Below are 27,220 nucleotides of genomic sequence, written 5' to 3' on the forward strand. Positions count from 1 at the left end.
CCCTAATGGTGATTGGTGCCATTATTAGCCTCATTATATAGATCAGAAAACTTAAGTAGAAAAAGATTATGTCACCTGTGCAGAGTGACCTAGGTAGTAAGGAGGGAGCCAAGATTCAAACTCAAGTAGTGTGATTCAAGTGGCCACATTTTCACCACCTGAGTGCATTGACCTATCCATTATTGCCTCTCTGATATAGAAAGGGCCCCCACACTATTTCCAGGTGATAACTGTCTTTCAGTATTTAGCATCTCTGATGTCTTAATCTTAAAAGGCCTTGGATATATATGAAAGTGTTTATTTTTATCATGGGTTTATTTTACTTCCAAGGAAATAATTAATGTGCTAGTAAACCATAAGACTGTCTCTTGTCTAATCAAATAAAAAAGCAATGAAGCAGAACTTGCATCTCTGATAGTGTCTTTTGCCCTTAAAAGGGTGGCTAATTATTTCTTTCTGATGAGGTTGTTGAATGATTAAAGGTATTAGGATGGTGCAAAAGTAATTGAGGTTTTAGCATTGTTGAATTTTCTGTTTGATATTGGAATACATTTTTGAATAAATGTGGTTGTGTTATATATCATTTTAATGCACATTTATCGCTTTAGGGTTTTTTGATAATGACTTATTACTTGCAGTTTTTTAATATTTATTTTAGGTATGGAAATGATGTTAGACAAAAAGCAAATTTGAGCGATTTTCTCATTTGAGTTCAAAGCAGCAGAGACAACTGGCAACGTCAACACAAATGGTGCAGGAACTGCTAACAAACTTACAGTGCAGTGGTGTTTCAAGAAGTTTTGTAAAGGAGACGAGGGCCTTGAAGATGAGGAGTGCAGTGGCCAGCCATAGGAAGTTGACAACAACCAATTGAGAGCAATCATCAGAGCTGATCCTCTTACAACTACACAAGAAGTTGCCGAAGACTTCAACAGCATCCATTGTATGGTCTTTCGGCATTTGAAGCAAATTGGAACAGTGAAAAAGCTCAATACATGGGTGCCTCATGAACTGACCGAGTATTAAAAAAATCGTTTTGAAGTGCTGTCTTGTCTTCTTGTATTCAACAACAATGATCAGATTGTGATGTGTGATGAAAAGTGCATTTTATATGGCAACCAGTGATGACCAGTTCATTAGTTCAAACAAGAAGAAGCTCCAAAGCACTTCCCAGAGCCAAACTTGCACCAAAGAAAGGTCGTGGTCACTGTTTGGTGGTCTGCTGCCAGTCTGATCCACTACAGCTCTGTGAATCCTGGTAAATCCATTACATCTGAGAAATATGCTCAGCAAATCAATGAGATGCACTGAAAACTGTGCAACACCTGGCATGGTCAACAGAAAGGGCCCACTTCTTCTCCACGACAATGCCCGACCCCACATTGCATAACCAACACTTCAAAAGTTGAATGAATGGGGCTACAGAGTTTTGCCTCATCTGCCATATTCACCTGACCTCTCACTTCTTCAAGCAGCTCAACAACTTTTTGCAGGGAAAACATTTTCACAACCAGCAGGATGCAGAAAATGCTTTCCAAGAGTTTGCTGAATCCTGAAGCATGGACTTTTATGCAACAGGAATAAACAAACTTTTTTCTCATTGCCAAAAATGTATTGATTGTAATGGCTCCTATTTTGATTAATAAAGATGTGTTTGAGCCTAGTTATAATGATTTCAAATTCACGGTCTGAAACCGCAATTACTTTTGCACCAAACTAATAAAAGCTCGTTGGGTTATCTTAAGTGTGGTCATGATGACATATTATGGAATATTAGCAGAATTTTGTCTTGTGGAGATATGATATTTGTTATCATGACATAAGTAATCTGAGAGAGGAAATATCTGAAGTGAGCAATTATTCCAAAGTGATTCAAAACATCAGATAACCTAATTCCAGGCTTAAATGCCTCCCTATTTCATTTATTTCATTTCAAAGTGTTTATAAAGGAAAATTATAATATTTATTTTGGGATAAAAAATAAACTTCTAAATACAATGGAATCAACACTTAAATAGAAATCCCAAAATGTTCCTCTAAATGCCTGCTTTGCCTATAAGTAGCTAGTGTTCTTGGTGAAATGTCTCTTCTTTTATAAATTAAAATGTTTAGCTAGGTGCTCCACTGTCTTTTCCAACACCTATTTTAATATTTCCTTTTCACTGATAGTCAATGCACCATAAATATATCTGTTGCTCTCTCACTCTCTTCCCTTTTTTTAAAAAAACCCTAATATGTCTGTAAGCCTTTCAGGAGTAAATGAGAATTTTGGTTTCCAGATGGTTTCCTCTAATGGTTTTTGAGGAACATACATCTGAAAATTAGGACTTACTATTGAAAAGGAAGTGAGCCATACAATGGTCTTACCTCCATATGGAACCCATCCTTTGTCACAACCATTCAATACGTCATCCCTGAGCTATCATAACTTTTATCATCATAAATTTATAGAATTAAAGATTAAACAATGGGCTTATGTGTAAAAATGCACCTTTTTTAGACCTATAATTATGATACCTTTGAAATAATCTCTGCCTCTGAAACACATTTTCTTATGGTCTCAAAAACACACAATCCATTAGCAAATACTTAAATGAAAAAGATGCTAATAAGGCTTCAAAAGATATTGCCAAAGTTTACGCCCTTATACATTCTTCTTTCAAATTTGCTTTTTATAGTGTCCTCTCATGATCAGTACAATTTAACCTAACAAAAGAACCACAGCTAAATTCATGATGCTTATGACTCTTGTAATTTTTTTCCCAAGGTGTTTTCCAAAATGACTGAACTTCCCCAACCACAATTAATTCCTAAAGTGTCAGTGGAACTAAAATAAATAAGAGGCTTATTTCTGGGTACTATGGTAGGATGAACAATGTAAGCAGACAGTTATCGATTACCTGCCTAAACTGATTGACACTAATTTTAATAAGCTGGGACCTCTCTTTCTTATTTCAGGCAGTTCAAGACTTTATTTCTTCATTATGACTAATAAAATGGCTTGCTTACTTTTCCTAAAGCCTTTCCATAGTCAGAAACAAGTTATTATGGAAGCCCAGACGCTGAATTATGATTTTATAAAGAAGCTTTTGGTCTCTTAATGTTTTATTTGCTGTTTGACTGCATTCCAGATAATTAAAATGTTCTTCTTCCAAGCTTCTAATGTGAACTAAAGGACCTCTGAGAATTTTACCATAACTAATGTGGATCATTGTTAGTTATAAGTTTGTTTTTACTGGTGCTATGTAACAATAGATGGCAAGTGAGCAAATTAACTTGGGGCAAAGCAATTCTAAAAGCTATATTGGAAGAATGCAGCTTGGATTACGTCACCTGACTTGATAAGAAAAAATATATATATTTAAAAACAAATCACAAGGTGTATGTATTTTAAAGCCATATCTCTTTCCTCTACATGATAATTTTTGAAAATATTTTGGCAGCAAAAAATTGGATGATAAATGGGAAGTCCAATACAGACAGCAGTTAATCAGTAGGTTTAATGACTCTGCTTCTCCTCACCATCACCTCTGTTCCTTATTTTAATCACTGAAGCATGGACTGAAAGTTGGAATAAAAGGTCCTACTGCAAATGGTGATATCAAGAATTAATATCAATAAGCTTGATATGGGGTGGCTAAGTCTCTATAATAAAAGAATAAATAATTAGAAATGTGCTGCACTTATTTCATCTTCCTCCCTCCTGGGAATCTACCATTTAAATGAAGTGATTACATTCCAATTTATTTTCCTACAAATGCAACTAATTTGATTTTTTTTTTTTTGCTTCTGAAAGGAAAGCATCCTAGCTACTGAATTTCTTCATATATGATCAGTAATAAAGATGTCCATTTTAATTTCATCTTTGCAAAGAAAGATGTTTTGCTAAGTGCTCATACCTGCAACCATTAATATGTTTTCTAACTCTTCATTTTCTTCTCTAATTACTCCTTGATTGTGGGGTAAATTCTCCAACCTGTAGTGGAAAGGAAATTATTGTCTTTTTATCACCTCCCTGGTGAATTCATTCCACTTGTTTACTGATGCGTATGGCTGGCTGAATAAAGTGATTCCTAATTAGCATATATGAAATAATCATTGGTCTATCTGGAGTCATAATTAATGCATTAGGAAGAATTTACTGAGTGTCAAGAAGATAGGTATTAGCATAAATGAGCTTATTTTATCTGTGTTAAAACACAGAGGATACATTTTAGACACAGTGTTATTAAAACAGAGCAATAACAATATGGCCATTTACTAAAATCATTAGTGCACATCATTGGAGATATAAATTATTGCATCTAAATGCCCTTCTACATACATACCACAGTAACAAAAAGCTGACTTGACACCTTAGTAAATGTAAATGAAAGTTTAAAGTTTAAAGAAAGGAAAACTTTACTTGGTTTTCCATAGTGCTCCCATTTAATTATTAAGTTAAAATTATTTTTATTAAGCATCTTCTTGGGTTTGGGGAAAACCCACCTACTAAGAGACTTTTGTCTTTGTTTGAGAAGGTGAACAAAATGTTTAGATTGCTTTAAGCATATGTTTTATTTCTAGACAGGAAATAGTAAAGGTTTGAAGCCAAGAACACAAAAGGGTCAAGGGTTTTCTTAAAAAGCTAGCTGGCTGCCAAGGGTTTCTTAGGTTGTCCTGTCTTGGAGATTTCATCATGGTCCACAGGCTGGCCTTCAGCCTTGCCAGCTTAAAGAAAAAATTGTGTTAGCATATTGAGAATAAATCAGTCTCTTGAAAATGTTAAATGCCTGAGGTGATGGATATCCCAATTACACTGATTTGATTAATTCCCATTGTATGCCTGTATCAAAACATCACATGTACCCTATAAAGGTATACAACTATTATATACTTATAATAATTAAAAATAAAATGTTAAAAAAAAAGAAAGAAAGAAATGAATTCTCACAAATCAAGCTGAGGATGAGTGGTGTAAAAAACAAAGGCTCTCTTATCGATTTACAATGGGAAATTGTAAATTGTCAAGAGAGGCTGAGTACATTTGCATCAATATAATCAGTTCATTCTCCCACTAAGCAAATCTTCATGGGAAGCCAAATTACAACCTGAGTTTGCTTGCTGAACGTGGAAAAGGTCAGGTCGGTGAGTTGTGAGTGTGTTCAGTAGTACCAGGCATAATCTCTGATGTCTTGATGAAATCGTGTCCACAGTATAAATCAGTTTGCCACAGGGACTGGGATGTTGAGAGTCGTTATCTGGAGTGCCCTACACAGTAGATGGGAGCAGAGTAGGTACTGCCTCCGCTTGCCTCTCTAGCGCCCCCTCTCTGTACTTCCGTGCTCATGAGCTGCTTCCTAATGGGCACATTACTCCACAGGGAAGTTAATCCCTTGGGTCAAGTTCTTTGAGTCTTTCCATTTCTTCAAGATATCTTTGTATATCTTGGATCTTTGGCATTATACATGAATTCTATATTTTAATTATCAGAGGTCATAATTTTTCACAAGTTGTTGTAGGAGAGTCTTAGTACTGACCCCTGTTAAATGTCTTCATATAAAAATCTAAAAGAAACATTCTCATGAGAGTCTCAGTTATGTAATTGTTTTAACTGAAAAGGCTAAGATACCTCTACCAGGAATCAATAGTTAGAGCATGTGAAGACATGTACTATGGGGAGAATATGACATTGGCCTTCAGTACACCACTGCTGTACCATTTCTGTACTCTTCTGAATTTTATTTGATTATGAAAGATTATAAAAAACCTCTTTATAAAAAATAAATTTGTAGGACTTTGTTTTCTGCAGAGCATATTTTTTCAAACTCAGTTGTAAGAAGTTTATTTTCTAAAGTCCAAACACCACTTTTGATCCAATCAATAGAGAGAAAAGTTGGCCTATTAGTAGGCTGGTAATTAATAAAAGAAAAAATGACATGAATAAGAAATGTTATTCAAATTAAACAAATAGCTGGATAAACAAATTGTTCTACATTCGTACAGTGGAATACCATTCAGCATTAAAAAGGAATGGACTGTTGTAACTCAAAAACTCAAAAGAACAAGGGTGAATTTTCAAAACATTATTCCAAGAAAAAGAAGCTAGATATAAAGCACTATGATTTATTTATATAAAATTGAGGAGCTGACAAAATTAATATATGATCATAGAAATCAGAAGAGTAGTTGCCTTTGTGGGGGGAAGGACTGACTAGAAAGGGTCATGAGGAAACTTTCTGGGGTGGAAATGTGTTCTGTATTTTGATTTGGGTGATGACAATTCAGGAAATTTCTCATTTGTTAAAGCTCATTAAATAGTACATTTAAAAATTAAGCATCTGGTTTACTGTACATAAATTACACTTCAATACAGAAATATATTTTTTAAAAGAAATGCTGTGTAAAGCTTGATATGACAATCTTTACAGTAGTTTTTGTTCATTGAAGTAGAATGATACTGATGTGAAAAACAAAATGATGAAGAGATCTACAAGTGCATTGCATTCCATACATGCAAAGGTTGTCATTATTATTTTTTCCATCAATATCAGGGTCAGAAAAAAATTCATCTTAACCCTGGTTCCCAAGAAAACAGAGCCTGTTCCAAGGTGTAGGTGCTAATGCTGATTTGGGGGGTACAATCCCAAGATATTAAGGGTGAAGGAAAAGGGGAATAAGGCAGAGAAAGGTGGGAAGCAATGTATTGCTATACTGGTTACTGCATTATGATTGGAGCTGGGGTAAGACACTTAGTTCATACAATCAGTGCACTCGCTTAAGCTCCAAAGATGTTTCCAGACAGGTGGGATAGACAGAACAATTATTGGAGGGAGGAAAAAAGAGCCTTTAACTACTGACTTTTCCCCATCTTCTGACACACAGTGATCAAAGTTTATCCCCAGGGGAAGTTAAATACTTTACACTTCTGGTTTACATCACCTGACCCCATTAGCAACCACTTTAGGATCCAACTTCCTGTGGTATGGCCCTTTGTCTGAACCCAGACTCTGGCAGGGCCTGTATAATAGCTGATCAGCTTCAGGTAGTAGAACCCTGTGAACCTGGGCAGTTAGTCATGGCAGCAGGTGAGATCCAGCAAAGAGCTGATGGTTCAAGACACAACCTAGTGGCAGAGAGAACCTGAAAAGCTACATCTGATACTTCCAATAGAGGGGCAGGATAGTATAATAAGATCTACTAATATTTGGATTATTATGAAGGTTGTTAGAATTAAGAAAGTTAATACATGTGAAATTCTTGTAACAGTACCTGCCTAATAGTAAATGCTTAATAAATATTACATTTTACAATCATATTCTTTACACTATAGTGTGTATATTCCTAAATATAGTCTCGTTTAGTTCTGATAACAATCTTATGAAGCAGTATTTTTCTCATCGTACTTTTCAGATTTTGAATGTGAAGCTCAAAGAAATTAAATGTAGTAGCAACTTAATAGTGTTTTAATGTGTGTAGATCATGGATCTGAGGACTAAGCTTACATGACTTGCCCAATATCATGCAACTATTGAGGAGCTGCAGCACCACTAGAACTAGGAACATCTGCCTCCTGTTCAAGAATCTTCTCTATTATACCATGCTACCTTTCCCCAATGATATATAAAACGACAAGTATTTTAATGATACAAATATTTTCCTAATGTATTTAAGTATATTGGTTTCCTTCTTTGGCCCCTGAGACATATGAAAAACAAAGTAATAGAGGGTAGTGAACATTTATTTCTAAAGTCTAGAATTTTCTTAGGCTTCTGTGGGCATAAACGTAGTAACATTTCTGGGAACAAAATGGAAACCATTTTGTTGCTTTGTAATGTTTTACTTACTCAAAAATATTTTTTTGTCTTTATAACTTTATTGACCACATTGTCCAGCCTGGTCCCTTTTACACTGTTCAAATTCATTTGCTTATTTATTCATAATTCTGTCCAAGAACAGATAGTTTACAAAGGGAGATGAAAAAAGTATACAATTATAAAACAATGTTATAAATGCTAAAAGGAGTGTAAACATGGGTGTTTTGGATGCTCAAAGAAATTTATAATGAAACATTAGTATTCAAATCCCCATTTTTTAGTCATAAGAATTTTATGAATTTCCAAAGCATCTCTTTAAAATATAAATCCAGTTCTGGACAATTTGAGCCATATATTTTCTTTTCTTTTTTTTTTTTTTTTTTTTTTTTTTTACCAAACCATTATGTGGTTGTGGCAGAGAATGTTAACCAAAGAGAGTTCCTTTCAGATAGGAAAAGCAAGTAGAACACTCTTCACTGCTGATGGAGAAGGATGAACCACAGGAAATGAAGCCATGGAGAGAATACTCTATGGGTTACTAAAAGGAACCCATGACTTCCAAAATTCTAGTGGGCAATGGGGTGATAAAATGGGCTATGGTGTGACTAAAGTGGGCAATGGGGTGATAAAATTTTTTCTAAAGGAAGGGGAAATCTAAGACTATCTAGTCTATTACTTCTGCCATATACAAGGCTTAGGAGCAGGAGAGAAGCAAGGGCAGAGGGAGGGGTGTAGATAGAAATGCTTGGGATTGCTCCTGGTTTGGCCATGGCCAACATGCCATACATAGTAGCCTCTATAGTCCTGTGTGCCCTGAAGGAGGGTACAGAGCTGCTGAGAGGGCTGGGCTAGAATTCATCAAAGGAATGGGAGTGGCATGAGTTGGCCACAGAGCAGGGTCTAGGACAGGAATTTTGGCAGTGGCTGTCAATTCTGAAAGATAATGTGGAATTAGCCATACCTTGGTAAACACCAATAGAGGGCATCCAGGGACAAGACCACATGTCTCCATATTAGCATAAACTGGGCACTCCCAGGTATGCCTCTCCCTATGGTCATGAACATATACTGGAGAGGTAACTTTTACACAATACTACCTTAGAAAACAGGCAAGTGAGAAGAAAAAACCTTGAGAGAATAGAGAAATAACTCTGGTAATGCATTTGAAGTTTAAATTTTCTGAAGAGATTGAGTTCATTGGAAAGTCACTGTATTAAAGGCAGAAGAAATTCACACATTTATTGCCTCCATACCCCTTTTCCTCACCTATTCGTCGGGCAGGGGGAATCAGATATAGAAAACAAAGAAAATTTTCAAATTTACATATCCAACTGACCAATTACACTGGCATTATTTTCTCATTTATTAAGGTAAATGGCATTTTCATTCTGTGTAATATAAGAAAGAAAAAGAAAGACAACAGGAAAAATACATAAAACAATCCATTTTTTGAAAGAACCTAATAAATAAATCACACTTTTTGACTTATTTTATCCTACATTACATTGCTTTCACAAGTGATGTGGAGCACAAATCCTTAATCATAAGGAAATTTGTAAGAATCTATGAAACTGTAGTTTTGAGCTGTAACAGTGGGCTTTTTCACAGTAACTGGACAAGGATCATTTCTTTAAAAATGTATCATTGCCTTCTAGTTTTCATTGTTTTTGTTGCCATCAGTCTTACTGTCACCCCTTTGAAAGCAGTGTGTCCATTTTCTCTGACTGCCTTTATAATTCTTTCCCTGCTTTATGTATTTGTTTATTTCTTTTTTTCTTTTTACATTTCAGTAGTATTTTTATAATGTTCTTAGATTTAGTTTATTTGTTTGTGATTCAAAGAGCTTCCTAAATCTGTGACTTGATGTCCTTAATTGAAAATTCTTCATCATCAGCTCTTCTAATATGAATTCAACCCCATTATCTCTCTCCTATGTGTCTGGGATCTCAAACACATACATATTAGATGTATTAACTGTGTCCCTTATGTCTCTGGTGCTATTTTCAATTATTTTCCCTTTTTCTCTGTGTTTAATGAATTTTGATCAAATGCTCAATATTTTGTATAAATTTTAAAGATACTCCACATGATGTTATTCTTTCATAAGAGGTTCACCCTCTTCTCTGCTAGGCACACATTGTGAAAGATAATAACCTTATTTTAATCAGGTACTGATGTGGTTCAGTCTGCTCTGGTTTAACCCCTTCCTAATCAAATCCTTTTAACTGAGAATTCTGTTCAATATTGCCTTTAATGGTGGCACATCATGAAGTCTTTATTTTCTTCTCAGTGGTACAAGTTTAAGCTTCATTTTTCAAAGGTTTTCAGCTTGGATTTTTAGGACCTGATATGATACATCTTCAAACTTGGAAAATATTTTTAAAAGAAAGCTGGCTAAGGCCCCTTTAGTCTCCAATTTTGTTCCTCTAGCAATTGAGACTCACAAAACTCTTTCTGGGTAAAGCATAGCCTTTCATTATCTTTCCATGTGCACAAAATTGATTTATGTCCCTAGGGAAAAGCAGCATCAAGAGATCTAATCACCTTTCTGTGATTTCCTCTTTAAAAGAATCTGGGGCTCTTAGTACATTTAGTCTTTCTATAATAGAATAGCACAGACTGGGTAATTCATAAAGAACATACATTTATTTTTTGCAGATTTGGAAACAAAGGAGTTCAATATCAAGGTGCCAGCCTCTGGTAAGGGCATTCTTGCTCATCATCTCATGGTGGAAGGCAGAAAGGCAAGAGAACATAAGAAAGCAAGAAGGTACCAAACTCACTGTTATAACAAGCCCTCTATGGCAACAACTAACCCAGTCCTGTGACAAAAACATTAAATCACGCATGAAGGCAGAGCCTTTGTGACCCAGTGATCACTTATTAGGCCCCATCTCTCAACATTGTTGCATTGGGGATCAAGTTTCCAACACATAAACTTTAGGGGACACAGTCTAACTGTAGCAGAATCTCTCTTTAGTTTCTTAAACACTGGGTGAAGCAGTAGTTTCTGGTCTTCTAGGATGATTCCTGCGATGTGGATTCTCTGTCCTATAAACAAACTGGGGAAAGGTCATTAAGCACACAGTATTCTTGGCCTGCTGTGCCTGGGATACATCCTCCCCCTACACTGGGGGCTGCATGAAGGAAAGGAGACTTTGACTGCATTTGTCCACTATTTATTTAGCTTTTGCAACACACATCCATGGGAGTTGAGATATACCAGTAGCCTACTTCTCACAAGGGGACACCACCACCTTGACTTTGATCTGGAGCAAGAAAGAGCCCTGTGTTCTTGACTCAACCTGCCCGGGGCGGAGCTTCCATCATGCTAAGCTTGGGGTGAGGAGAGGAAGGAGATGAAAGTTTGTCATGGTTCAGATGATACAGATTATTGCAGTTTTTACTCTGATATAGTAGATTTTCTCAAATATGTGTTGTTGTTTTTTTTAATTTCTCATATACCTTTAAGGCTATTTACAGAGATTTTAACTTTAAAAAATATTTTTTACCAGTTATTGTTGTTTCTCTGGGGAGAAAGACCATGAAGCTTCTTACACCACTATAGTAGAAATTGACTCTAAGAACAATGAATATTTATTGAGGATCAAAATGGTTGACAAAAGATACATAACACTCCCCTTCTTCACAATGAAGGACCAAAACAGCAAGTCAAAAAAGGCTGCATTCAAGAAACTTCAATGAGACATCTTAAAAAATGTATATTATTTTGTAAAAGTCTAATTACTATGCACTTAATAATTTCAAAAAATGAAAACTATTTGTTAATTTTAAAGTTAACTAACCTTTTAATGAGTTTGTTGTGTCTGCTTTCTGTTGGAAAGCATTTGATTATTTGGTTGCAGCATGAAGGTCCACAGTTACAGTTGATCCTCTAGATGGGTAGTCATTTGTGACCTTAAGGGCATCTTGATTTGGGTTAGGTAGGAAAATGCAGACTAACAGCAGTAAGTGGTTGAAAAGCAAGAAAGCATTTTTCAGGCATGTTACTGAAGGTGTGGATATTCTATTGCATTTTTCTATATTTCAATAGGATCTTTCTTGGCACCAACCAATGACTTCACAATATCATCTACTGAGAGCTCAATCAATTCCATCTGTAGTTCTTTAGGTGGCTTGGTGATATTAATTAGGTGAGGCTGACATGCTAATTTGCGTTTGCTGTCTTGATTCTCAAAGTCAGTGAAGCTTTCGTGGTATTCTCCAATGAATAGGTCTATAACAGCTGTGTTTTCTCAAATGATTCATATATATCATCCTGCTCACAAATGACCTTTGCCAACTGGGGAAAATGTTCATTTAAAATTTCCTTTTGAAACAGTGTTTTGAAAAAATGTTGCTTTTTTCAAAATGTTTGCATTTTTTGCCACATATCATATATATGCTTAGTTTTGCCTTACAAAGAAATATTCAAGTCATTTTGACTTGACATGATATCACACAGAAATGCTGCATTCCTATTTCAATAATTCTTTCAATAATTCATATTGCTGATTCTGTTCTTCATAAAATTTAACTATCTATTCTCACAGAGATAAAAGTTTGGCTAACACCTGTCCCTGCAATAGCCAACACACTTTAGAATGATATGGCAAATCCACACTGAATACCTCATGGTTCAACTTTAGCATGCTGTGAAACCCACCATGCCCTGTGGTATTTGCATGAATATAGTTAACAATACTTATAACTTGTTGCAAAATATCACTTAAAATAGTAGCTTTATCACAGAGTTTTGCTGATGCAAGATACAATGAAAAGAAATGAGAGCATCTGGATCTGTTAATACTTTTTTAATCTATGCAATAAACCCTTAATGTTTTCCTGTCATGAAGGTACATTGTCTGTACATACACTCACTAAATTTACCAAATTCAGTCCAACTTCACAACACTGGTTTTGAAAGTTGTTGAAGATATCTATTCCCTGTCTTCTGTTTGCAAGAGTGCCCAAAGTGAGTAACTCTTCGTAGCAAAGAAAATCTGTTATGACCCAAATGAAATATAAAAGCTGAGCCAAGTCAGTAGTATCAGTTGATTCATCCAAAGTGATTGAATAATATATATGTTTCTTTTGGAGCACTGCATGAAAGAAATTATTCTGTTAAGTTACAGGCTAATTCATGCTGCCTATCAGCTTTATTTTGAAATGTTATTGGGGTCTAAGCATTATTCACCTTTGACAATGCTTTCTTTCACAATTTCTACATCACTGAATATCTTCCCTTTTTTCCTGAGTATATAATCTACATTATAAATCGCTTCAGTGGCATTATTCCTAGGTCTTATTGCTGCTTGAAAGAATTGTCTTTGCTTTTGCTTTTCATCTTTTAATTTCTACAATACAACCTTTCATGCCTCTCCCTCTAATTTAAAATATTTGTGGTCCTTATGAATGTCATAATGCTGATGGGCATTGGATTTCTTTAATGTTGATATTGCAGTATCACATATAAAACAAATCATCTAACCTTTAGCAGAAAAAAGACAATATTGCAATTCCCAATCCTCATTAAAAAATCTGTTTCCTTCCTTCAGAGTTCTGTTGGTCTTTGACATGATAGGCTGGTAAGCAGGCAGAATTAAAAAATATTGTCAAGCTGTGCAACTATTCACAAATTCTACTTGAAACAGAAACACAGTGCACCATTGTCAAAAGGTTATAACGGACTGGTCTTATTCAAGCCCCATAAACTCTTTCTTGCCAACCAGCCTGCCTCGAACAGTAGTGGCACAGTCAAACAGGGGAAGTTAGAACTAAATCATGAATATAACAGCCACCAATTTAGCCCTTAAGGCTTACTAATATTTGAATTCTGCTGGTCAATCTGGGAAGATTATTTCATTGAAACTTACTTTATTCTTTGGTATTTCAAATACATTCATTCTAAAAACAAAAATATAAAAGATGAACAAAGATGTATTGATAAAAATAAAAGGACTTTTCCTGTAAAAGTTGGGTTCAGTCAAAAGGCTGCCCTTAAGGACCTGGAAGGCCACAGCTTCCCCACCCCTGATCTGGATGAACTAAGAAAAAAGAGAGAAGTAAATAAAATTAGAAACACAAAAGGAGAAATTACAACTGATACCACAGAGATACAAAAGATAATTAGAGACTTGTTGAACAGGTATATACCAACAAAATGGAAAACCTAGGAGAAATGTGTAAATTCCTGAACATATGTAACCTGCCAAGATTGAATCAGGGAGAAATAGAAAACCTGAACAGCCAATTACAAGTCTGAGATTGAATCAGTAATAAAAATTCTCCAAACAAAGAAAAGTCTAGGATCAATAGCTTCACTGTTAAATTCTACCATACTTTTAAAAAAGATCTAACACCAATTTTTCTCAAGCTATTTCAAAAACATTTAGGAGGAAATTTGTTATAACTCATTCTATGAAACAGGCATTACCCTGATACCAAAACCAGAGAAGAACACAGCAATAAGAAAAAAACTACAAGCCAATATTTCTCATGAACTTAGATGCAAACATCCTCAACAAAATACTAGCAAACTGACTTCAACAGCACATCAAAAATAATAGGATGGTCACGCTGGAAACTCAGACTTGTGGGGGGAGGGTGGGAAAGGGCATTTATTGAAACCTTAAAATCTGTACCCCCATAATATGCCAAAATAATAAAAAATAATACTCTGGGACCAAATGGGATTTATCCCAGGGACACAAGGGTGATCCAACATACACAAATTAATAATAAATGTGATGTGTCACACAATAGAATGAAAAAGAAACGCCATATGATCATTTCAATAAATGTTGAAAAAGCATTCAATAAAATTTAACATCCCCTCATGATAAAACTCTTCACAAACTAAGTATAGAAGGAACATACCTCAACACAGTAAAGGCCATATATGACAAATCCATAGCTAACACCATACTGAACAGGGAAAAACCTGAAAAGCTTTTTTGTCTAAGAACTGAAACAGGACAAGGATGCCCGCTTTCACCACTCTTATAAAACATATTACCAGAAGTCCTGACAAGAGGAATTAGGCAAGAGAAAGAAATAAAGGGCATTCAAATTGAAAAAAGAAAAAGTAATATTGTTCTTCTTTATAGGTGACATTATCTTATATATAGAAAATCTAAAGTCTCCTCCAAAAAACTCTTAGAGCTGATGAACACATTCAGTAAAGTTGCAGGATACAACATCAACATACCAATAGCAGTAGCATTTCTATACACCGATAATGAAGTAGCTGAAAAAGAAATCAAGAAAGTAATCTAATTTATGATAGTTACCAAAAAGTACCTGGGAATAAATTTACCAAGGAGGTGAAAGATACCTATAATGAAAATTACAAAATACTTATGAAAAAATTATAGAGGGCACATAAAATCCTATGCTTACAGATTGGAAAAATTAATATTCTTAAAATGATCAAACTACTCAAATGATCTACAGAATCAAAATACCAATGGCATACTTTACAGAAATAGAAAAAAAAAACCCTAAAATTTGTATGCAACCACAAAAGACCAATAATAGTAAAAGCTCTACTGAGCGAAAAGAACAGAGCTGGAAACATCACACTACCTGACTTCAAAATGTACTATAATACAAGCTATAGTAACCAAAATAGCATTTATACCAAAAGGCACATAGACCAATAGAACAAAATATAGAATCCAGAGATAAATCCATGTGTTGACAGTCAACTGATTTTCAACAAAGGAACCAAGAACACACATTGGGGAAAGAATAGTGTCTTCAATAAATAGTCTTGGAAAATAAGATATCCATAAGCAGAAGAATGAAACTAGAGTCCTATCTCTCACTATGTGCAAAAATCAACTCAAAATGGATTGAGAACTTAAATATAAGACCTGATATGATAAAAGCTAGAAGAAAACATAAGGAGAAATGCTTCCAGATATCTGTCCAGACAAAGATTTTATGGATAAGACTTCAAAAGCACAGGCAACAAAAACAAAGATAGACAAATGGGAATATATCAAACTAAAAAGTATCTGATCAGCAAAAGAAACAATCAACAGAGTGAGGAGACAGCCTGTAGAATGGGAGAAAACATTTTCAAACTATTCATCTGACAAGAGACAAATATCCAGAATATACAAGAAAGTCAAAGAACTCAACATTAAAAAAAAATCATCTCATTAAAAAGTGGGCAATGGATCTAAATAGACATTTCTCAAAAGAAGACATACAAATGACCAAGTATATGAATAAAAAATGTTTGACATCACTAATGACAGGAGAAATGCGAATCAAAATCACAATGAAATATCATCTTACCCCAGTTGGAATGGCTATTATCAAAAAGACAAAAAGTAGCAAATGCCAACAATGATATGGAGAAAGGGGAACTCATGCAGTGTTGGTGGGAATGTAAATCAGCACAGCCATTATGTAAATCAGTATGGAGACTTCTCAAAAAATGAAAAATAGAACTACCATATGATCCAGCCATCTCACTACTGGCTGCTTGTCCAAAGGAAAGCAAATCAGTATGTTGAAGAGACACCTGTACCCCTATGTTTATTGTAGCACTATGCACAATAGCCAAGCTATGGAATCAACCTAAATGTTCATCAACAGATGAATGGAAATAGAAAATATGATATATACTTAATGGGATACTATTGAGCCATAAAAAAGAATGAAATCCTGTCATTTACAACAACATGGGAAAGTTTGGAAGACACGATACTAAAATTAGTCACAGAAAGATAGATACCACACATTGTCACTGAGACATGGAAGCTAAAAAAAAAAAAAAAAGAGCTCAGATGAGTAGAGAGTAGACCTGGAGTTATTAGAGGCTAGGAAAGCTAGTGGGAGGAGAAGATAGGGAAAGACTGGTTCCTGGATACAAAATTATAGCTAGATAGGAGGAGTAAGTTCTAGTGTTTTATAGCACTGTAGGGTAAATATGATTAATAATAATTTATTAAATATTCTCAAAAAGCTAGAAGAGAGGATTTTGAATGTTTACAACAGAAAGAAATGATAAATATTTGAGGTGAGAATTATGCTAATCACCCTGATTTGATCATTACACATTATGTACATGTATAGAAATATTATTCTGTCTCCCATAATGTTTAATTATTATGTGTCAACTACAAATATTAGGAAAACTATATATATTCATTGAGGAATTATGCTGGTAAGCACTGAGATAAGATCTTTCCATATATTATATTTTTTCATATTTACAATAATCCCATAAAGTAGGTGGGCAAACTATCCCCACTGGGTGGATGAGCAGGCTAAGCCCAGAGATGTTAAGTCATTTGCCCAAGTTCCTTTCAGTGCCAGGCCTCTGATTTAAACCCAGACTGATTGATTTGAATATTCATGATTTTGACCACATCATCATGCCTGCATCCCACACTTTACTACTATGCATTGAGAGGTAATACTAAGAATGAGGGTGGGGGTGGGGGGAACATGACTAATGTATATCATACATATTCAGTGTCCAGATTTTTCCATGAATGGATTGCTCACAAGTGATGTCTGTGGAATTTGCCTGTGCAGTGAGAACTTAACTAAGTGGCTGCTGGGCAACCCAAGCCAGCTGCTGGGAAATTGGGCCCTTGTTTGGAGAATCAGGTTCCTTTTGTTCTAATTCCCGTCAACAGTTTTCAGGATTTCTATATTCTGAGTTGATTCTGCATTTAATGTATAATTGCAATACGAGATTGAAAATGTTGTTTACAATCTAATTCTAAAGTAGTTTATACTCTTGCATTATTGAAATGGCTTGCTTGAAACAGCTCACTAAACCCAGAAAAGCCTGCTTAGCTAAGTAGGAAGACTTCCAAGTCCATTCTTTACAAAATGCTAACAGCAACCAGATGAAGTATATCCTGTTGCTGGCTGACTTTTTCTAAATTAGTGCATTTATGCTAAAGTTTTTCAGTTTAAGGTAATCATTCCTTCCTGTTCATTAGTATAATATTGTTGGGAGTGCATTTATGGCTTTATTAATGAACACCGTTCCTTGATTGAAGACAATTGTAAAAGTGTTTCACAAACTTAGAAGGTTTTCCAAATGCAAGTTTTTATCATTTCTCAAAGACAACACTGAAATATTGATTATCTTTCCTAGGATGAATTCTCCAACTTTAAGGTACGCTTTGTGAAAATTAGTGATGTGAATATTCTACCATCTTCTTTAGTTTTATTTTTCCATAAGGTTAATTTCCTTGAAGAAATATAGTGTTAGCCTCTAAGCTTCAATCAACAAATATTTCTTGGTCACCTGTGGTTTATAGGATACCATGATAAGCACTGGGAAAAGTACTGAAAAAGCATAAAACATTGCCCCTTCCTCCAGATCACTAATGATACTTGGAAAGAATCACATGACATATTAAAAAGAAGTAGAAAAAGGTCAAATTCCAGTTGTATGTAATATTAGTGATATGACTTTAAGCAACTTATTTAAACTTTCTGAGTCTTAGTTTCTTAATAAATAAAATGAAGCTCATAATATTTATTTTCATAATTTTAAGAGGCTTAAATGAGGTAATTTATGTATTATAAATGCCAGCACAATATCAAAGAACATACACACACACAGATATATATATATATATATATACATATATATATATATATATATGTATACACAAAAAGAAAAAATGAATACTATACCTTTTCTTTTTTTTTTATTTTGGCATATTATGGGGGTACAGATTTTAAGGTTTCAATAAATGCCCTTTCCCCCCCTCCCCCACAAGTCTGAGTTTCCAGCATGACCATCCCCCAGATGGTGCACATCTCACTCATTATGTATGTATATACCCGCTACCCTACCCCCTACCCCCTGCCCAATACCCTATTACTGTAGCACCTATGTGTCCACTTAGGTGCTACTCAGTTAATACCAGTTTGCTGGTGAATATATGTGGTGCTTGTTTTTCCATTCTTGGGATACTTCACTTAGTAGTATGGGTTCCAGCTCTAACCAGGAAAATATAAGATGTGCTATATCACCATTGTTTCTTAGAGCTGAATAGTACTCCATGGTATACATATATATACTATACATTTTCAATGGCAATGTCAAACAAAAGCTAATTTTGGGTTCTGAGTATTTAAATGTACTTATGCATAAAAATATTAATGATAAGCTTCAATATTTTTAAGTTGCCAAATAACACCATTCGTGAGTGAAAAATCTGGCTGGTGTAAATCAATGCATCCAACTTTAATTTACTTAATTAGTAGTTAATCTAATTGCATATCTGAGAGTCTGAGGAATAACTGTGGAAAAGAATGGGGTGAGTTTCTTGATATTCACCAAGAAGGAAAAATCATAAGAGGAGATAAAGAATGGCACTAGAGCTGAGGCTTGGTTTCAGAGAGTCTCAAACTTGAATCTAGACTCTATTTTTAATTGTATGACTTGAGCAAATATCAAAACCTATTTTTTCTGTAGTTTGTCTTAATAAAAGGGTATAGTATATATAAAATACTTAGCACAGAATTTGGAAGAGAGTAAATGCTCAAAAACTGGAGATTATTCTTTTAGCTATTTTTAAAACTATGAGTTGAATTGAAACATGGCTTCCATTTCTGACCATGGAAAGCATCGGTCCAAACAAATTCCTGGGTCCAGTATGTTCAGGAGGTCAGGTGAGCAATAGATCAATACAGAAAACTGGATTAGTTGCTAAAGAGTATTCCTTCCTAAAATTTCCAGTGTAAGTAATTTGGGAAGATTCCAAATTGGAGAGAAATTGCAGTAAGTTGCACTATATTTTATATCACTATAAAAGTGACATGAAAAAACCTGTGGCCATGGTAAAAAGCTAATAAGACCCAAGAACGTCCAATGGCGAAGGGAGCACAGGCTTTTCATGGAATAATGCTGTCAGGTTTCAGGAAGGGCTGAAGCTGCTGAAGAAAGAGCCTGTATTTGCTCTCAGATTCTCAGACCTTTTACCTGATTTCTTCAAAGAGACAACAGGACGAAAGGTATAAGCCAATTTAATACTTAGTGTTTGTGAGGCTAGAGAGAAATATGGTTGGCAAGTGTCATGGTTGAATGATTTTCTCATGCTATTCTAAGACCCAGGCTTGTGTGTGAAATATTGAGGCTTCTTAATATGTGTTCATATTGCATTTTGTCCTTTTGGGGTACATTTTGATTGACCCAGAAAACTTCATCCAGAAATATATTTATTGCATACATACATACACACATACTTATATCTATAAATATATATATATTTGTGTGTTTGTATGTGTGTGTGTATATATGTGCGTGTATATATAATGTTATATTATAAACCCAACCATTTGGTTTGTAAACGTGTGGTAGGCAGAAATGTGTGGTAGGCAGAATTCTAAGATGACCCACAAAGATCCTCACCCTTGTATTATCCCCTCCCAGTGAATGTGGGTGGAACCCGTGACTATGATTAAATAGCCCTCCCATGATTATGTCACTTAAAATGTCATTTTTTAGGGGAAAAGGAATTTTTTAGATGTATTGAGTTTCCAAATCAGTTAATTGAAAGGAAGATCATCCAGGTGGGTCTGACTTAATCACATGGTCTAGGGTCAGAAACAGAAAATCATAGATTCAAAGCAGCAGAGACATTCTCCTGCTGGCCTTGAAGAAGCAACTGCCATGGTGTGGAGAGGGCCACATGGCATGCGATGACAGGCACCCTCTGGGCACTAAGAATAACCCCTGATCAGAGCCAAGAATTAAATAGAGACCCCCTAGAGTGGCAAGCCACTGAATTCTGCCAAGAACCTGGATAAAATTGAAAGAGGACCCTGAGCCTCAGAGGAAATAGCATCCCCAGATAGCACCTGATTTCAGCCTTGCAGGTCCTGAGCAGAGAACCTGTTGCCACCCTGCTAGATTCCCAATCCACAGAAGCCGTGAGATAATAATTTTGTGGTGTTTTAAGCCATGAAGTTTGTGGTAATATTTTATGCAGCAATAGAAAATTAATACAAAGCCAAAGACAATTAACTGCAGGTGTGTTGCCTTGAACTTCATGTTTAAGGACCTGAATAGTGCAAATGTACCTTATCTGAGCATTTTTATGCACATTGTATATTTTTAATTAGCACATGACGAGTCTCTTATGTTGCTAATAAACAAAAAGCCTCAAAATGTGCATAAACGTGAAACAGGCTTAGCTTGTGCCCTCAAAGAAGCTAACATGTTAGTGAGTAGTATAGACATGTTCATAAATTTAAAAATACAAGGGAATGAATAATAAAGATATGACCAAAAACAGAGCTACATCTATGCTAAAGTTACAAAGTTCTATTTTCCAGGCTCCTATTTAAAACATTGGATTTACAGTATAAAATTCAGGTTTTAAAGTCCTATTCCAGAAACACTAGGGCTATTAGAGGCTCCTCTTCTGGCCTTTATCTTGATTTCAGCAGAAATCACTTAAACTACATTTCAATTTAGAAAAAGCACATCTTTGTTCCAAGTTTTTGGATTTTATCCAGTAAATTTATTATTGGTTTGAAATGTCAAGATTAGTAGGTATTTCTCCAACTCTTTTGGCTTTCATCAAGAGCCCAAATGCAACAGAATCTGATGTCATAGAAAAATTTATGTAAATAGTAGTAGTGAAAAAGCACTGCCCATAGAAAAATAATAAAATAAGCAGACGTGTAGAAAATGCTGCTCCATTTCTGAAACTCCTTTTTTATTGTCTGCACTTTCAGTGGACTCTAATTAGCATCCCCATGAATGATAGGCATGCTCAAAAGGGTAGAAAATGGCAATCAGCCTACATTGCACTAATGGAAGCAATGCATATATAACCTACCCCGATTAATTTCCAAATCCTGAATTTGCAGTAATTTATGGTTATTACTCTATGATTTAGTGCTGCTTCCCCATGCCTTAGCAAAGTAGTCTTCCAAACTTCCCTTGCCAAGGTGAACACAGAGAGAGGGCTAACAATGCTGAGTGCACATTTAATGAGAGTGAGTTACCAATCCTACTGGGGTTTCCATTTGACATAAAAAGCTGAAATTTTCATGCTAAGAAAGAAAAAGTAAAGTAACAACAATTCATTTGGAAGTATTCTATGATTTGGAGAATGTAACAATCAATTCTTTTTTAACTGTGAAGAAAAGATCAAAGAGTCAGCTCATTCATTCATTCATAGTTTCATCCATTTCCACACACGACATCTGCTGAAGACCAACTGTGCTGAATGCTGAGAACATAAATACAGCTAAGATATTCTTCCTGTCATAAGGAGTCCCTAATTACGAGGAATAGAATTATGTGCCCGAATCACTTAGGTCCCAAATGACAGGAGCTATGAGAGATTTGGGGGCATAGGAGAGGTATACGTGGTTCAGGCTGGGAATGGAAGGGAGGGCTACTTTGTATGGAGAGTGCTCAAAGGGACGTTTGCTAGCAACCTAGAAAACCTGGGTTACAATTTTAAAAATAATGCGGGGACATTATCAAATTATTCTACAAAAATTTCACACATTTTAGAAGTTTATTTATTACAAATTGATGTGCTAAATTGTGCATGTTTCTAGTCTAGTCTCTAAAGCAAGTCTTCTTAAACTACTTATCAAATCTTTTGATGTAGGCAAGAGATAACACTGAAAAAATTTGTATATTCTCTAAATAAACATATATTTATAAATGTTATATAGTTTTATATATATGCATTATATAAATGTACAGTCATCTCTATGTATCCTCTGGTTTGCCATCAGCTGATTCAAGGAGTCATTTATCAAAAATATTAAATATCATGAAAAACCAATTAAAAAACAACAACAATAATACAAATAAAAAACAATACAGTATCACAACTATTTACATATCATTTACATTGTATTATGTACTGTAAGTAATCTAGAAATGCTTTAAAGTACATAGGAGTATATTCATACATTACATGCAAATGCGATGACATTTTATATAAAGAACTTGTGCATCTGCAGAATTTGGTATCTGGGGAATCCTGGAACCAATCCCTCATGGCTACTGAGGGACACCTACATATATATATATACATATATATATATATGTATATGTGTGTATGTATATATATATATGTATATATATATACATACACACATATATATATAGAGAGAGAGATGGATAGTTATATATATTATCTGTATAGATTTTAAACTATATAAATGTATATGTGTATATATTCTCTAAAACATATAATTCACATTAATGAAATTTGGCTTAAATATAAAAGAAAGCTTAAAGCCTCTTCACAAGACTGATTCTGCAAAAAATTGGAAGTTTTTATCAAATAAATTTCCACTTCAAACCTCAAAAATATTCCTGTCTTATGTTTCTATTTTCTGCATAGTAAGGTCAAATGATCCAAGATTATTCACTTGACAGGTAAATAAATGGATGGATGGATTGAATGACTGATTGTGTGCTTAATTCATTTAGTAATTAATACAACAACTATTGGATGTCCATTTCTAGATTCAGATAAGTTAAAAATGATTGTCTCTGCTATGCCTTTACATAGCTCCCAAAAAATAGAAAGGTAGATGTAGAAAGAGATAAGATATAAATTAGCTGTGTTCAATACAAAGAGGATAATGTGTAACATGAGCACAGAGGAGGAAATATTAATAGTTACCAATTAATTTATTACTAGATGAAATAGTAATAATTTTGATTCAATGTATTTTACTGTAAATCAAAGCTAAATGCTTTACTTGAATTAATCTCTCATAATATGTACAAAATCTATGGATTTCGTTACAGAAATTAAGTAAATTTGGCAAGGTCAAGTAATTTAAAGTCAAAATACTAGTGTTGGAACCAGCATTTGTTATGAAAATGATTCTGTCTACTGGAATTATGGAAGACTTCTTGGAGAGAAGATATTTGATCCAGATTTTGAAATATGAATAGAAACATTTCTAAATATAAAGTCAGAGTGAAATGAAGACTGAATAAAAATATATTGTGAGCTTTTAATGTAGCCAGTCTGGTGTGACTATTGATGCATTTAGCTCTTTATTCATCTTAAGTCAGTGTTGGCAATTTATATTTTTTTAAAGAAGAACCATTGTATCATAATTTTAATTTTTACATCATTTTGCATATTATTCTTTTTTAGAGTTCAAAAAACTCAACTGTATCTGAAGTTACATCTTTTTTTCATTCTTAATTTTGTTACTTAATATATTCATTTTAAATTTTGATCAATTTTGCTTATTACATTTAGTATTTTTCTAAAGAAATAATATAATATTTTAATTATCATCTTCTGCAAAGTTTAATTTTTTTGTTAAATTTTATTTTTTGTTGTTTTTTTTCTTTTACTTCTTTGAACTTACTGTGCTATTCTAGTACTTCTTTAATTTTAAAGATCAGCAATTTTCTTGTTTTCTAATGTATAAATTTAGGATTATATACATTTTTATAAATATTGGTTTGGTCACATTCCAAAGCTTTTGTATAGAATGCATTTATTGTTTTGATGATATTTAAAAAAATAATTCCTATTATATTTTGGAGACCATGACTTACTTAGAAGTGTATTGCAACATTTTTCATTTTCATTTTCAAACAAGATTATTTTTCTATCTTTACAAATTAAGTTTTCCTTAAATAGCATTTTTGTCACAGCACCTGGTTAAGAATTAGATTTTTTTTTTTTTTATTTCTTGAGACTTCCTTTTAGACTAACCATTTGGCTCTAATAAATGGTAAATTTTGCAAATGTTTCAAGTGTACCCAAAAAATGTTTCTGAAAATGATAATGTTCATAAGGGCAGAATTGTTTTGTTTACAATATTAGCACCTTATATACAGAAGGCTTTTAAAATATGTATATCTAATAAATTTGCTGCTTGTTATATACAAATTTGGCATGTTATATTTACAGAGTGTAAAGTTTATCAATATTTTTTCCTCCTGCCCGGAAAATATAAGCATGGCTTTATTTCTAACCTCCTCTTTCATTTTATGGTTGTCTAGTACATTAGTCCAAACTTTGTTTTTATTTTATATTTAAATGTGTATTTAATTTTCATTCCTATATTGAAGCCCAAGGCTCCAATTTTTATTTCATGCTATTCATTTCTCATCACCAAATTGTACACAAATGTAAATCAATAGATAACTTCAGGGTGAGATTTATTTTGTTTTACTAGTTACCAGATTTATTTCATGAATATATATTAACAAATCAAGTTTATAAGATAAATTCTATGAACTTGTATTTTTATCCATTTTTAATCAACTTTTATTTTTCTTAAAGTAATTTATGTAGATGGTTAAAAATGTTAAATAATACACACAAGCTTATAACAAATATAGCTTTTCTCTTTACTCTCCTACTTACGTTGTTTGGAGATTCTCTTCTCAATCATTTCTTCTCTTCTTTACTTTCAAAATTGTCAACACACACACTAATCTTTTGAATACTCAAATGTATTGACACATTATTACGATATATAAAGGTATAACTTTTACCATGCTCATAGGTCGGCAGAATCAGCATTGTTAAAATGTCTATACTACCCAAAGTGACCTACAGAGTCAATATAATCCCTATTAAAATACCACCATCGTTTTTCACATATATAGAAAAAATAATTTTATGCTTCGTATGGAACCAGAGAAGACCTCGTATAGCAAAATCAATCCTAGGCAATAAAAACAAAATAGGAGGTATCAGTTTACCTGACTTCAAATTATACTACAAGGCTATAGTAATTAAAACAGCTTTAAACTGGCACAAGAACAGGGACATTGACCAGTGGAACATAACAGAGAACCCAGATACAAAACCATCCTCATATAGCCAACTAATCTTCAACAAAGCAGACAAAAACATATGCTGGGGAAAAGAATCCTTATTCAGTAAATGGTGCTGGGGAAACTGGATAGCACATGTAGACGACTGAAACAGGACCCACACCTTTCACCGCTCACAAAAATCAACTCATGCTGGGTAAAAGACTTAAACCTTAGGTGTGAAACTATTAGAATTCTAGAGGAAAACATTGGAAATATTATTCTAGACATTGGGTTAGGCAAATAATTTATGAAGAAGACCCCAAAGGCAATCACAGCAGCAACAAAAATAAATAAATGGGACCTGATCAAATTAAAAAGCTTCTGCACAGCCAAAGAAACTGTTAAGAGAGCGAACAGAAGCTTTCTTATAGCTTTCACTTTTCTTCCTCATCCATTCAATAAAATTATACCATAATTATTATTAAATAAATATTCAGTATTTTAGGTCTTACAACTGTAAGTATTTTTTGCTGAAGAACCAACTTCCCTTTCTTGAACATCTTGGAGTTAATAATTTTTAGCTTTTTTACACCTCTTGTCAAATATCTTTATACTTTCCAATGATTCTGTAAAACATTTTCAATGTAATATTGTGTGGGGTCAAAGTCATCAGACAGTGTAGTCACTCAGTCAGAAATAAACTCAATTATTCCATTCTCCTGCTTTAAAATATCACTTTTTGTACCCCCATAATTAATGGAAATTTTGGCTAAGTTTTCAATTTTAAGTTGAAAAATATTTTTCTGACCAAATTTTTAATATGTGGTTATATTGTCTTCAGGTTTCCATTATTGCTGATAAGAAGTCAGATGCCATTCTTATTCCTTTGGGGTCCTGTTAGTCTACAAAATATTATTCTGCTAATACAAATTTCTATTTTCTTTTCTTCTCAATCAGCTGGGGTGAGGTGACACAGAGAAAGGGGTTGTAGAAAAGTTTGGATTAGTTAAGGAGAGAATAAATCCAAAGGATTTTAGAGTTGTCTAAAATGTAAGTAAAGTCTTAGATGAACAATAGATGCCAAAAAATATTACTTTCATTACTAATATCCAAAATAGGAAATTGTGACTTAGGTGTATATGTGACAACAATTGACTTCCGAATACAGATCTAGCAATTAAAGATGTTTACATCTTCATAGGAGAAATAATTCACCCACATACATTTCTACTCTGCAACTGACAACATGAAGGAACAGATCAAAAGACAGGGCCTCTGATGAGAGCTAACTGCTAAAGAACAAGAGAAAAGGAAGAGGTGATCCCCTGCATGTCTAGATACCATGCCCAATTGCACATCCAGAATTTACTGTCCTTCCTCAACAGATAGGTAAATGAGGAGCCAAAAAGCCTGAATGTCACATTAAATTTTGTTCTTCCATATGTGTATCCATTTCTTAGGCCAGCTGCAACAAATTATCACAAACTTGATGGTTTAAAACAACAGAAATTTATTCTCTCACAGCTCTGGAGGCCAGAAGTCTTAAATCTAGGTGTTGGTAGGGCTGCACTCCCTCTTCTGTGGTTTGAATGTGTCCTTCAAAATTCATGTGTTGGAAACTTGATCCCCAATGCAACAGTATTAAAAGGCAGGACAT

The sequence above is a fragment of the Microcebus murinus genome, chromosome 4, assembly GCF_040939455.1.
Source record: "Microcebus murinus isolate Inina chromosome 4, M.murinus_Inina_mat1.0, whole genome shotgun sequence".
In the NCBI taxonomy this organism is placed as follows: Eukaryota; Metazoa; Chordata; class Mammalia; order Primates; family Cheirogaleidae; genus Microcebus; species Microcebus murinus.